Source organism: Macrotis lagotis, chromosome X (assembly GCF_037893015.1).
Source record: "Macrotis lagotis isolate mMagLag1 chromosome X, bilby.v1.9.chrom.fasta, whole genome shotgun sequence".
Classification (NCBI taxonomy): domain Eukaryota; kingdom Metazoa; phylum Chordata; class Mammalia; order Peramelemorphia; family Peramelidae; genus Macrotis; species Macrotis lagotis.
The window spans coordinates 352702964-352713986 of NC_133666.1; the positions used below are offsets into that span (position 1 = coordinate 352702964).

Here is an 11023-nt window from a genome sequence, read left to right on the forward strand (position 1 = left end):
TGCTGTTTCTTTCAATAAAATGTTAGTTCTCTAATATAAGGAATTGTTTCATTAACTAGGTGGTACAATGGATCTGGAATCAGAAAGACCTGCATATAAATTCCATATCAAGTAGTTAGTAGCTCTGTGATCCTGGGAAATTACTTTAATCTCTGTATGCCTTACTTTCCTCATTTGCAAAATGGGGATAAGCAGCTTTTCTTATCTACTTATATTTTACCTACTTCCCAATGTTGTTTAAAGGATAAAATAAGATAATATTTACAAAGCAATTTTTAAACTTTGGGGTTTTATAGCAAAAATACTGGAATGCTTTTGCCATTTCCATCTCCAGTTTATTTCACAGATGAGGAAGTGAAACAAAGTGTTAAGTGATTTGCCCAGGGTCACATATGCCTCTTAGCTGCTCCCTAAAGCACTATATAAATGCTAGCTACTATTATGTGCTTAACACAGTGCCTGGCATATGGTAAGGACTTAATAATAAATAAATAAACAAACAAACAAACAAATAAATAAATGAATGAATAAACAAATAAACACACACATAAATAAATAAATAAATAAATAAACACATAAATAAATAAATAAATAAATAAATAGATGCTTGCTGATTGATTGGCAAATCAGAACTAGAATCCATTTCCCCAGATTCCCAGTCTAACACTCTCTCCACAGTACCAAGCTACAGGACAGAAATCTGGCAAGTTTTTCACTTAAATATTACTTTTAATTTTATAAATGTACCTAGATATCCCTCAAGAAATATAAACACTAAGCTATGGAAATCTGATTTGTGACTATCCTTTGTATAAAGTTAATTGAATACTGCCTCTCCTCTTGTGTTCCTACTGCTTCTGAGTGTTTCCCACTACTAAAGACTGGTTAAAAATACAGGAAGGAGAGTGGGAGAGACTGGAATGTCTGGGATATCAAAGAAAAAAAAGTCTTCTACTTCACATTTTTTCAGAGTACTGATGAACTCAAGTATATATTTAGCCTCCATTGGCATACAAGTCTATGTTGACTCACCATTGAATGAGTACATGAATAAAGCATTTCTTAATCACTTACTGTGTTCAGGATATAATAGACAAGTGTATAACAATGCCTGTGCATGAGAAACGCACACTCTAATGGGGAAAAACAACATAGATGAAAGGTTTCAACTTCAAGTAATAAGAAAATGTTTCATGGTCCCATGACTAAGCACATGGTGATGCCTTGTCTTTGATGTCACTCCCATTAAAGTTTTTGATGTTGAATCATTTGATAGTAATTTTGTGATAGGAACTTTTTGTTCTAGTTCTTCAATAGATGTGAGTAGTATCTGCAGGAGTAGCTCATAGAAGTTGTTTCTCAGAATGGTGGCTACAGGTACGACTGGAAGCATTGCTTTTCAAAGGCTCTTGGGTTCAGGGTACTGAGTTGTGTCTGATGAGGGGAGATAGAGGGTAAGGTAGGGATAGGGGCTTGATTTGCCTGGTACATTCTGTTTCTGCTCTCTTCCTTAAGGTACTGGATCAAAGTTGATGGGGATGGCTGGCCCTTCTCTACAGGAGTTGTTTCTTCCCTAATGATGTTTATAAGGATCAGGCTGGAAATAGAACTAGAAGTCTGGGAAATTCTATCCTTCCCAGCGTTTTGTTTGTTTTGCTTACCTGGTGGTCTGAGTCAGGGTGCTACCTTTCTCAGTGGGTGCTTATTTACTCATAAGTGGCAATTTGTTGCTGGTGGTGATGAGGAAGCTAGATCACTTCACTACAATTTCTACCCTCAATGACTGTTATAGGGGCTGGGCTAGAAGCAGTTCTGCTTCTCCAGATTCTTGGGTTCAGGCTTGTAGGCTATCTCCATCAGAATCTGAGGGGAAATGTTGGTCAAGGTGCTGGTGGTGGTTAAACATTTCTGACTCTTTCCTAGAGTGTCTTGCTGCTTTAGCCACATTGGTTCACCTGGTCTGTGAATGGAAAGTCATTGATAGTTTGTGGGGGTGTTACTCCCTCTCCCAGATGATTCTGTGAAGGCTGGATTGGAAGCAAGACCCAAGGTCTGGGGCAAATGAAGTTCTCATAGCTATCATTTCCTTAGGAAAGTAATTTTAGTTCCAAGTCTTGTTAACCTAATCAACTCCACAAAGTTTTCTTTTGGCATTGAGGAGGTGGAAGCACAGTAGTCAAATTACCCGCCCTAAATTATCTCTGATTTCTGCTATATTTTCTTCTTTTAATAAGGTTTTACTGATATCTTTTTTTAATCATCAGTTTTCCCTAGGATTCCTCTTCTTCCTCAGCACTGAAAGTCATTCCATAAAAAATATTTTAAGACAAAAATAAAGAGGAAAAATATGAATAGTTGATCAATGCATGAAAAAGCATGAAAAATGTTCATTGTGCAATATTTCTAGACCCCTCTCCACCTTTCTATTTCCAATCATTCTTGTTCTTTATAATTTTGTAACTTTCACTTTGAGGATGCTTCTTTTGTACACGATTATTCTTTCCATTTATATTGTTGTGAGCATTGTATATTTTGTTTTCTTGGTGCAGATTACTCCATTCTGTGCCAGTTCTTAAAGATCTGCTCATTCTTCTCTATTTTAATCATATTCCTCTATCATTGATGGATATCTACTTTGTTTCTAATTCTTTATTATTGCAAAAAATTCCACTATAAAATTTTAATGTTTAAGTGGACTTTCTTCTTATGGAAACTAGATAGAACTTATTGAGCTTAAGAAATATACTCTTCTTGCTTTCCCGCTGCCCAAAAGAGGGGTCCATACGGCATTGTTCACGGTTTCCGTCGTAACTTTCAAGGGAAACTTTCACAATGTCTGGAGCCCTGGATGTCTTGCAGATGAAGGAGGAGGATGTCTTCAAATTCCTTGCAGCAGGCACCCATTTGGGTGGCACCAATTTGGACTTCCAGATGGAACAATATATCTACAAAAGGAAGAGAGTGATGGCATCTATATCATTAATTTGAAGAGAACTTGGGAAAAGCTTCTGCTGGCACCTCATGCCACTGTTGCCATTGAAAATCCAGCTGATGTTAGTGTCATCTCATCCAGGAACATTGGCCACAGAGCTGTTCTGAAATTTGCTGCTGCCACTGGCGCCACACCTATTGCTGGATGCTTCACCCCAGGCACCTTCACTAACCAGATCCAGGCAGCTTTCGGGGAGCCTCACTCCTTGGTGGTCACTGATCCTCATGCAGATCATCAGCCTTTGACTGAAGCATCATATGTTAACCTTCCAACCATTGCACTGTGCAACACAGACTCCCCACTTCACTATGTGGATATTGCCATTCCATGTAATAACAAGGGAGTTCACTTAGTGGGTCTGATGTGGTGGATGCTGGCCCAAGAAGTCCTGCGGATGCGTGGTACCATCTCCCATGAGCACCCATGGGAGGTCATGCCTGATCTTTACTTCTACAGAGATCCAGAGATTGAAAAGGAAGAGCAGGCTGCAGCTGAGAAGGCAGTGACAAAGGAGGAATTTCAGGGTGAATGGACTGCACCTGCCCCAGAATTCACTACTGCTCAGCCAGAGGTGGCTGATTGGTCTGAGGGCATCCAGGTGCCATCTGTGCCCATTCAGCAGTTCCCTACTGAAGATTGGAGTGCTCAGCCTGCTACTGAGGACTGGTCTGCAGCTCCTACTACTCAGGCCACTGAATGGGTAGGAACTACCACAGAGTGGTCCTAAGTTTTACCCAGATGCTCTAATAGTGTTGTAAAAATGCTGATGGAAAATAAACATTGGTTTCTTAAAAAAAAAAAAAAGAAATATATGCTAGTTACATGCCCATTTATAGGAGTATTCATACCTTATATTTTTAGGAGTACTCTTTAGGGTTGTATTTTTGTTGCTTATAAGTCATTATAGATAGATTTGTATATTATTGAGCTAAGGATTCTACTGGTGGTCCATGGACCATGCTTGGCAGTTCAAGTTATATTAGATTAATATATTTATTACCAATCTAAAAATTATATAATTGCCTATCTTTTAAAGGTTCCCTTTAGATATTTCTCTCTCTAAAACAAAATTAAGTAATTATGTTGGTAGTTCTGCTTTGCCCAAAGTCAAAATATGGTAGGAATTCTAGCATTCCAATATATTTAGGAGACCAACACATTTAATCAAGTAACATGAGGAATTGCCCCTTCCCTAGGCTAACAAGCTCTTTAAATTGTGGGAGTCTTCAAATATTTGTACATGTGCTAAACCATTCTCTTTCTCCAAAAGCATAGTAGCTATGATTTCTTTGCTTACCTTAATGATAATACCAGCCTTCAAAAGGTAGTCAAAGTCATAAAAGGAGCTGTTATTCTAATTCGACAAGTCTTAAGAGTTTACTTTTTCTTCTGAAAGAGAAGCCAGTCTCCCTTTGTACCACTTTGAATGGGGTCATGTTCCTGAGAACACAGATTGACTAAAAAGGACATGCTGACATCTTTTAACAGATCTCTGGTCCCACTAGTGTTCTGGGGCTCTGTGTCACTAGAACACAGTCATCCTTAAAAGGGAAATGTGGAGGAAACTTCAGCATAATTCTGCACAGGAACTCAGAATATAGATTTTTGAACTCAGAAAAAAAATCTTTCTTTCTCTCCTTCTGTTCATTTCATTTATGAGCCCCCCAAAAGAGACCATAATCATGACTAATATAATATAGTTGTATTTATATACCTGGAAGGAAAGAAAGTCACGATTTTCCAAAAGAAATTAGATATTTAACAAGTAAAATCTTTTAAAGTAATCAAAATTTTCCATCACCATTATTCTCTAATTAAATCTTCTTTTCCTAAAAAACTAGAATTTTAAGAAATATTTCAATACAACTTTGTTGTTTTTCTTTTTAAAAACTGGTATTGTAATCAGAAGTAGAAATAACACTTAACACTTAATAATTCAAGAACCTAGATCAAACCATGTGCATTTAAGTCAGTTGTTTAGTTAAAAGAAAACATATGAGCACCTATTATCTGCCAAGGATTGTATACTTGGGATACAAAGAAAGGCAAAAGATCTCATAGTCAGATGAGGGAGATAACATGCAAAAATCTGTGTACAAACAAGTTGTATAGAGGGAAAACTAAAAATACTCAACAGAGGAAAAACACTAAGGCTAAGGAGAACTGGAGAAAAACTTATTGCAGAAATTGGAATGTTAGCTAAAATTTGAAAAAAACTAGGGAAGCTGAGGAATAGAGATGAGGAGGGAAAACTTTCAGGACTGGGGAGGGGTCAGAGCCTGGAAATGGAGTGTCTTATTCAAGAAATAGCAAGGAGACCAATGTCATCAGATCAAAGAGTGCTTGAGGGCTTGGGGACATAGGGAAGTGGATGATTTAGCCTAATCCTGAAGCAGTGAAGGAAAATTTTATCTTAAGAAAGGGAAGAGATCAAAGATTGAGGATAAATCATAGAAAGTCTCAACTCATAGGTTTACTTTTTCATTCCTGGAAAACCTTTATGAATATGATCTATACACATATTAAAGGTATCATTAATGAAAATATGAGTAGGAAATGACTGAACAAAAATGTGTTATATAAATGTAGGATACTATTGAACTATGTGCAAATGTAATGGAATACTCTTGTAAAAATTAATAAATAGAAGGAATTTAAAGAAATATGGGGGAGGGTGAGCCAGGATGACAGAGTAAAGGCAGGAATTCCCAGTGGTTGTCCCCAAGACTACTCCAAATACCTCTAAACAATGACTCTAATCAAATTCTAGAGTGACAGAGCCCACAGAAATATTTTCCTACCCAAGACAATTTGGAAAATCCAAGGGAAAGCTCTGTTATACCAGATTAGAAAGAGTCAGTGGCACAGTCAGAGCTATGCTGGCTGCCAACTCCAGCCTTCCAGGAACAGTCCCAGTCCAGTCCCAGGAACGAGAAGTAGTCTGGCAGAGCCACTGGGCAGGGAACCACCCAGAAGCTGCTTCCAGAGCACTCAGCCCACAGACTGTGAGAGGGTCAGGGGAGAATACAGATCTCTCTCTCTCTCTCTCTCTCTCTCTCTCTCTCTCTCTCTCTCTGTTATCCCTGACTTAGGATTCTGCCCATATTCAGGTACAGGTCACAGTCTTGGCCCCAGTCTCAGGAAAAAAGGAAGTTTATTGCCATAATGGAGTAGGGATGGAGTAGGGAACCTCCTCACAGCTCCAGGGCAGGGGGATATGCTTGTGGTCATCCACATACCAGAGCACAGGCAAGAGAACAGTTAGAGTTTCTCATAAGATCTTGGAGGAATTGAGGTTCCTGGGAGTATCCCTGAAAATAGCTGCAAAATCCTCAAAAGTTTGGGACAGTGAGTCCTCCACTCTGGAAGCAGAGTTCCCCTTTAACAAAAAGTAAAAATCAAGTCATAGGTTGGGGAAATGAGCAAACAACAGAAGGGAAAAAATTGACCATGGACAATTATTTTGGTCCTATGAAGGATCAAAATACATCCTCAGAAGATAATTAAGGCAAAGCTTCTGTATCCGAAGCCTCAAAGAAAAATATGAATTGGTGTCAGATTATGGAAGAGCTCAAAAAAATAAGGGAGGTAGAAGAAAAATTGGGAAGATAGATGAGCGATGCAGGAAAATCATGAAAACCAAGTAAGCAGCTTGATGAAGGAATTACACAAGAATACTGACAAAAATAACATCTTAAAAACCAGTTTGGGGGCAGCTAGGTGGCGTAGTGGATAAAGCACCAGTCCTGGAGTCAGGAGTACCTGGGTTCAAGTCCGGTCTCAGATACTTAATAATTACCTAGCTGTGTGGCCTTGGGCAAACCACTTAACCCCGTTTGCCTTGCAAAAACCTTAAAAAAAACCCAGTCTGAGTCAAATGAAAAAAACAGTGTAAAATGAGGAGAAAGATGTCTTAAAAAGCAGAATTGATCAGATGGAAAAGGAGTTACAAAAGCTCTCTGAAGAAAATAATTCCTTCAAATGTAGAATGGACTAAGGGAACTTGATGACTTTGTGAGCAATCAAGAAACAATAAAACAAAACCAAAAGAAAGAAAAACTAGGGGAAAAAAATGTGAAATATCTTATTGGAAAAGCAACTGACCTGGAAAACAGATTTAGAGAGGTCATTTAAAAATCATTGGGCTACCTGAAAATCATGACCAGAAAAAGAGCCTAAACTTCTTTTTTCAAGAAATAATACAGGAAAATTGTCCTGATATCGTAGAGGATGAAATAGGAATTGAGGGAATTCATCCATCACCTCCTGGAAGAGATACCAAAATAAAAACAAGAATATTATAGCAAATCCCAGAACTCCCAAGTTAAGGAGCAAATCTTACAAGAAACCAGAAACAATTCAAATATTGTTGAGTTACAGTCAGGATAACACAAGATTGATAAATCTTCTTCATTAAGAGTTCATAGGGCTTGGAATATGATATTCCAGAAGGCAAGAGAGCTTGGATTACAAAAGAAAACCAACCACCCAGCAAAATTGAATATCCTCTTTCAGGGAAAAAGATGTGGACATTCTATGAAATCGGGGTATTCAATGAAATTTTCCTGTTCAAATGACCAGAGTTGAACAGAAAGATTGATGAAACAGAGAGAGGATGGATGGGAAGGGCAAATTTGGAATGACTTGATGGTGCTGAACTGCTTGTATTCCTGCAGGGGAGGATGATACTGATAATATTCATATGAACCTTTTCATTTATTAGAGCAGTTAGAAGGAACACACACACACACACACACACACACACACACACACACACACACACACACACATATATATAGAGAGAGAGAGAGGCAAAGAAGGCATAGGAGGGAACTGAATATGAAGGTATAATATATTATAAAGATGGAGTTAATGGTTGAGAAAGGAATGTACTGGGAGAAAAAGGAGAAATATAATGGAGTAAGTTTTTTCATATAAAAGCAGCAAAAAAAAGCTTTTGCAATGGAGTCGAAGGGGGAAAATGAGGGGGCAATGAGTAAGTCTTCATTTTCAACAGAAGTGGCTGAGAGGGGGCGGCTATGTGGCACAGTGGATAGAGCACCGGCCTTGGAGTCAGGAGTACCTGGGTTCAAGTCCAGTCTCAGACACTTAATAATTACCTAGCTGTGTGGCCTTGGGCAAGCCACTTAACCCCATTGCCTTGAAAAATCTTAAAAAAAAAGTGGCTGAGAGAGAAAATAACATTATATATATATATATACTTAATTGGATAGAAATAGAAATCTATTTTACTCTAGAGGAAAATAGGAGAGGAACAAGATGGGAGAAAGGGGATGGGGGAAAGGAGAGGAGTATAGGTGACAGAAGAGAGGGAAGATTGTAGAAGAGGATAGTCAGATTCAATACACTTTTGAGGAGGGATAGAGTGAGAGAGAGAGAAAAGAATAAATGGTGGGGGTGGGAAGGAATAGGATGGAGGGAAATATAACTAGCAAAAGTAACTGTGGGAAAAATATTAAAGCAATTTCTCTGATAGACTTATGATAATGATAAAGAATACTATCTATCCCAAAGGTAGAGCTGATGATATTTCAAAACAATCTGAAGCACACTTTTTTTCTCTCTCACTTTATTTTTCTTGAGGTTTCTTTTTCTTTGTGGGGAGGGGGATTATATTTACTTTTACAATAAGACTATTGTAGTAATGTGAAAAAAATAAAAGTGTAGCACTCTAAAAAGAAATATGGATGGATGTGTACAGAGAAAAGAAAGAAAAGGCAGGAAAACTATATACAATTAGTATAATAAGAAAAGAGAAATAATATTTATAGCACCTACAATGAGTCAGGTACTTTTTTATAAATATCTTCTTTAATAAGATAAATATAATATAACAAAAAATAATCAAGCAAATTTCACTATGAGGATCAATCTTGGTTCTAGGAAGCCTATAATAAAACAAATTTTGTCTTTCTTCAGTAGAGAACTACCAACTTTAGGTGCAAAATCCTGCATATCCTGATTTTGTTGATCGGTTTTGCATAACAATATCTTTTTTTCAATCCATAAGCCTTTATGGGTGTGCTCACTTATGACAGGTCTTGTGCTGTAGGCTAGGAGTCAATGACAATAAAATGAAGTGGTCTTTCTTCTTCTTGGAAGCTTATATGCTACAAGGTAATATAATGTGCCAGATATATTTATAGAAAATGCATATAAAATAAATACCAAGTAGTTTAAGGAGGTAGGGCATTGACAGAGGGGAGAAATCAGGAAATCTTTCAAGTAGAGTACATTACAAAGGAAAGTTTGGTGGGTGGAATGTCAGGAAATAACTGTGGTGTGTAAAAAACAGAGGGCAACAATAAATCACTTTTTTTTAATTTGAGAAGGTACCAGTCTTTCAAGTGATTTTCCACAGCAAACCACATTCTTCCAGTCACACAATTGACTAAAAGTGTGAAAAATTCAAGATCCTATTGTGTTTATTGTTTGTTGATTAAAATAGGCATTTGACTCAGTTGAACCATAAGCGCTTTTATGGATCTCTTCTATCAAGGGGTTTAATATGCATATATTAAGATCACAGAATTTACCATGATAAATGAAGCCATAAAGGGAAATCTGTTTCATGGCCCCCATTATATCAAGTAAGACAAACAACCAAAATGGTACATTAACCAAAGGTTAGTTACTACCATGTATAGTTTCTATTGTATAGTCAAAATTGAAAAGGAATTTATAGATGTAAGATCTGTCAGATGCTTCTGTTTGTGATAATTGATGATGACTGCATCAAACCTCCAGAATATTACAGGGGCTCTTCAATATCCATAATTATTCAAAAGAGATCAATCTAATAATTCACACAAGGAAACTGAAACAAATGGAATTTCTTTTCCATATTAGGGCAAAAATTTAAATTTCTTGTTCAGTAATTTTTCAATTGTCTGACTTTTTTTTTAGTTTTTTGCAAGGCAAACAGGGTTAAGTGGCTTGCCCAAGGCCACACAGCTAGGTAATTATTAAGTGTTTGAGGCCAGATTTGAACCCAGGTACTCCTGACTCCAGGGCTGGTGCTTTATCCACTATGCCACCTAGCTGCCCCACGTGTTTGACTTTTCTTAACCCCACTTGGGATTTTCTTGGCAAAGATACTGGAATGGGTTGCCATTTCATTCTCCAGCTCATTTTATAGTTGAAAAAACTGAAGCAAATAGTGTTAAGTGACTTGTCTGGGGTCCCACAGCTAGAAAGTATGTAAGGCAAGATTTGAACTCAGGAAGATTTGCAGGTTCAGACCTCTATGCATGTTTCATCAGGCTGCACAGGCAGTTAAATAGTCCAGGACATTAAGTTTGCACATCAGAAAACACATGTAAGATAATCATCATCAGTGGATAATGAAACAAGTCCAGAACTAACTAGGAAGAAGTAAATAGTTGGATTGCAATCGGGAAAATGTGCAATATACTTTCAATGATTTCATGCTATTCACCAACACAAAAATCTATATTTTTAAACATTATTCTTCTTCTGAAGATATTAAATGGCCAACCATTCAGTCAACAAATATTTATTAAGCATTTACTATGAAGCAGACACTGGATACAAAATGAGACAAAAGACAGTCCCTGCCCTCAAAGAGCTCACAATCTAATGGGAGGAGACAACAGGTAAACAAATATATATGTATGAACGTATGTACATATACATGCACTATATGCAAGATAGATAAATAAATAATTAAGAGAGGGGAGGCACAAAAATTAAAAGTAATTGGGAAAGGCTTCCTGTAGAAGATAGAAATTTAGTTGGCACTTAAGTAAAATCAGGGAAGTCAAGAGACATTGATGAGAGAGGAAAGCTTTCCAGGGAGGAGGGACAGCCAGAAAAATTCCTGGAGTCAAGAGAAGGACTATCTTGTCCACAGAACAGCAAAGAGATTAGTGATGTTGGATCTAAGAGTCATTCAGAGAGTAAGGTGTAAGAAAGTGATGTGAAATATAGGAGGGGATTGGGTTATGAAAGACTTTGAATTCCAAAGAAAACATTCAGTATTTGATCTTG

The 11023-nt window shown here is 37.4% G+C and overlaps 1 pseudogene; it reads left to right on the plus strand.

The window, feature by feature from the left end:
- Nucleotides 1-2832: 2832 nt before the first annotated feature.
- On the plus strand, nucleotides 2833-3719 carry LOC141502542 (small ribosomal subunit protein uS2 pseudogene; annotated as a pseudogene).
- Nucleotides 3720-11023: the final 7304 nt, after the last annotated feature.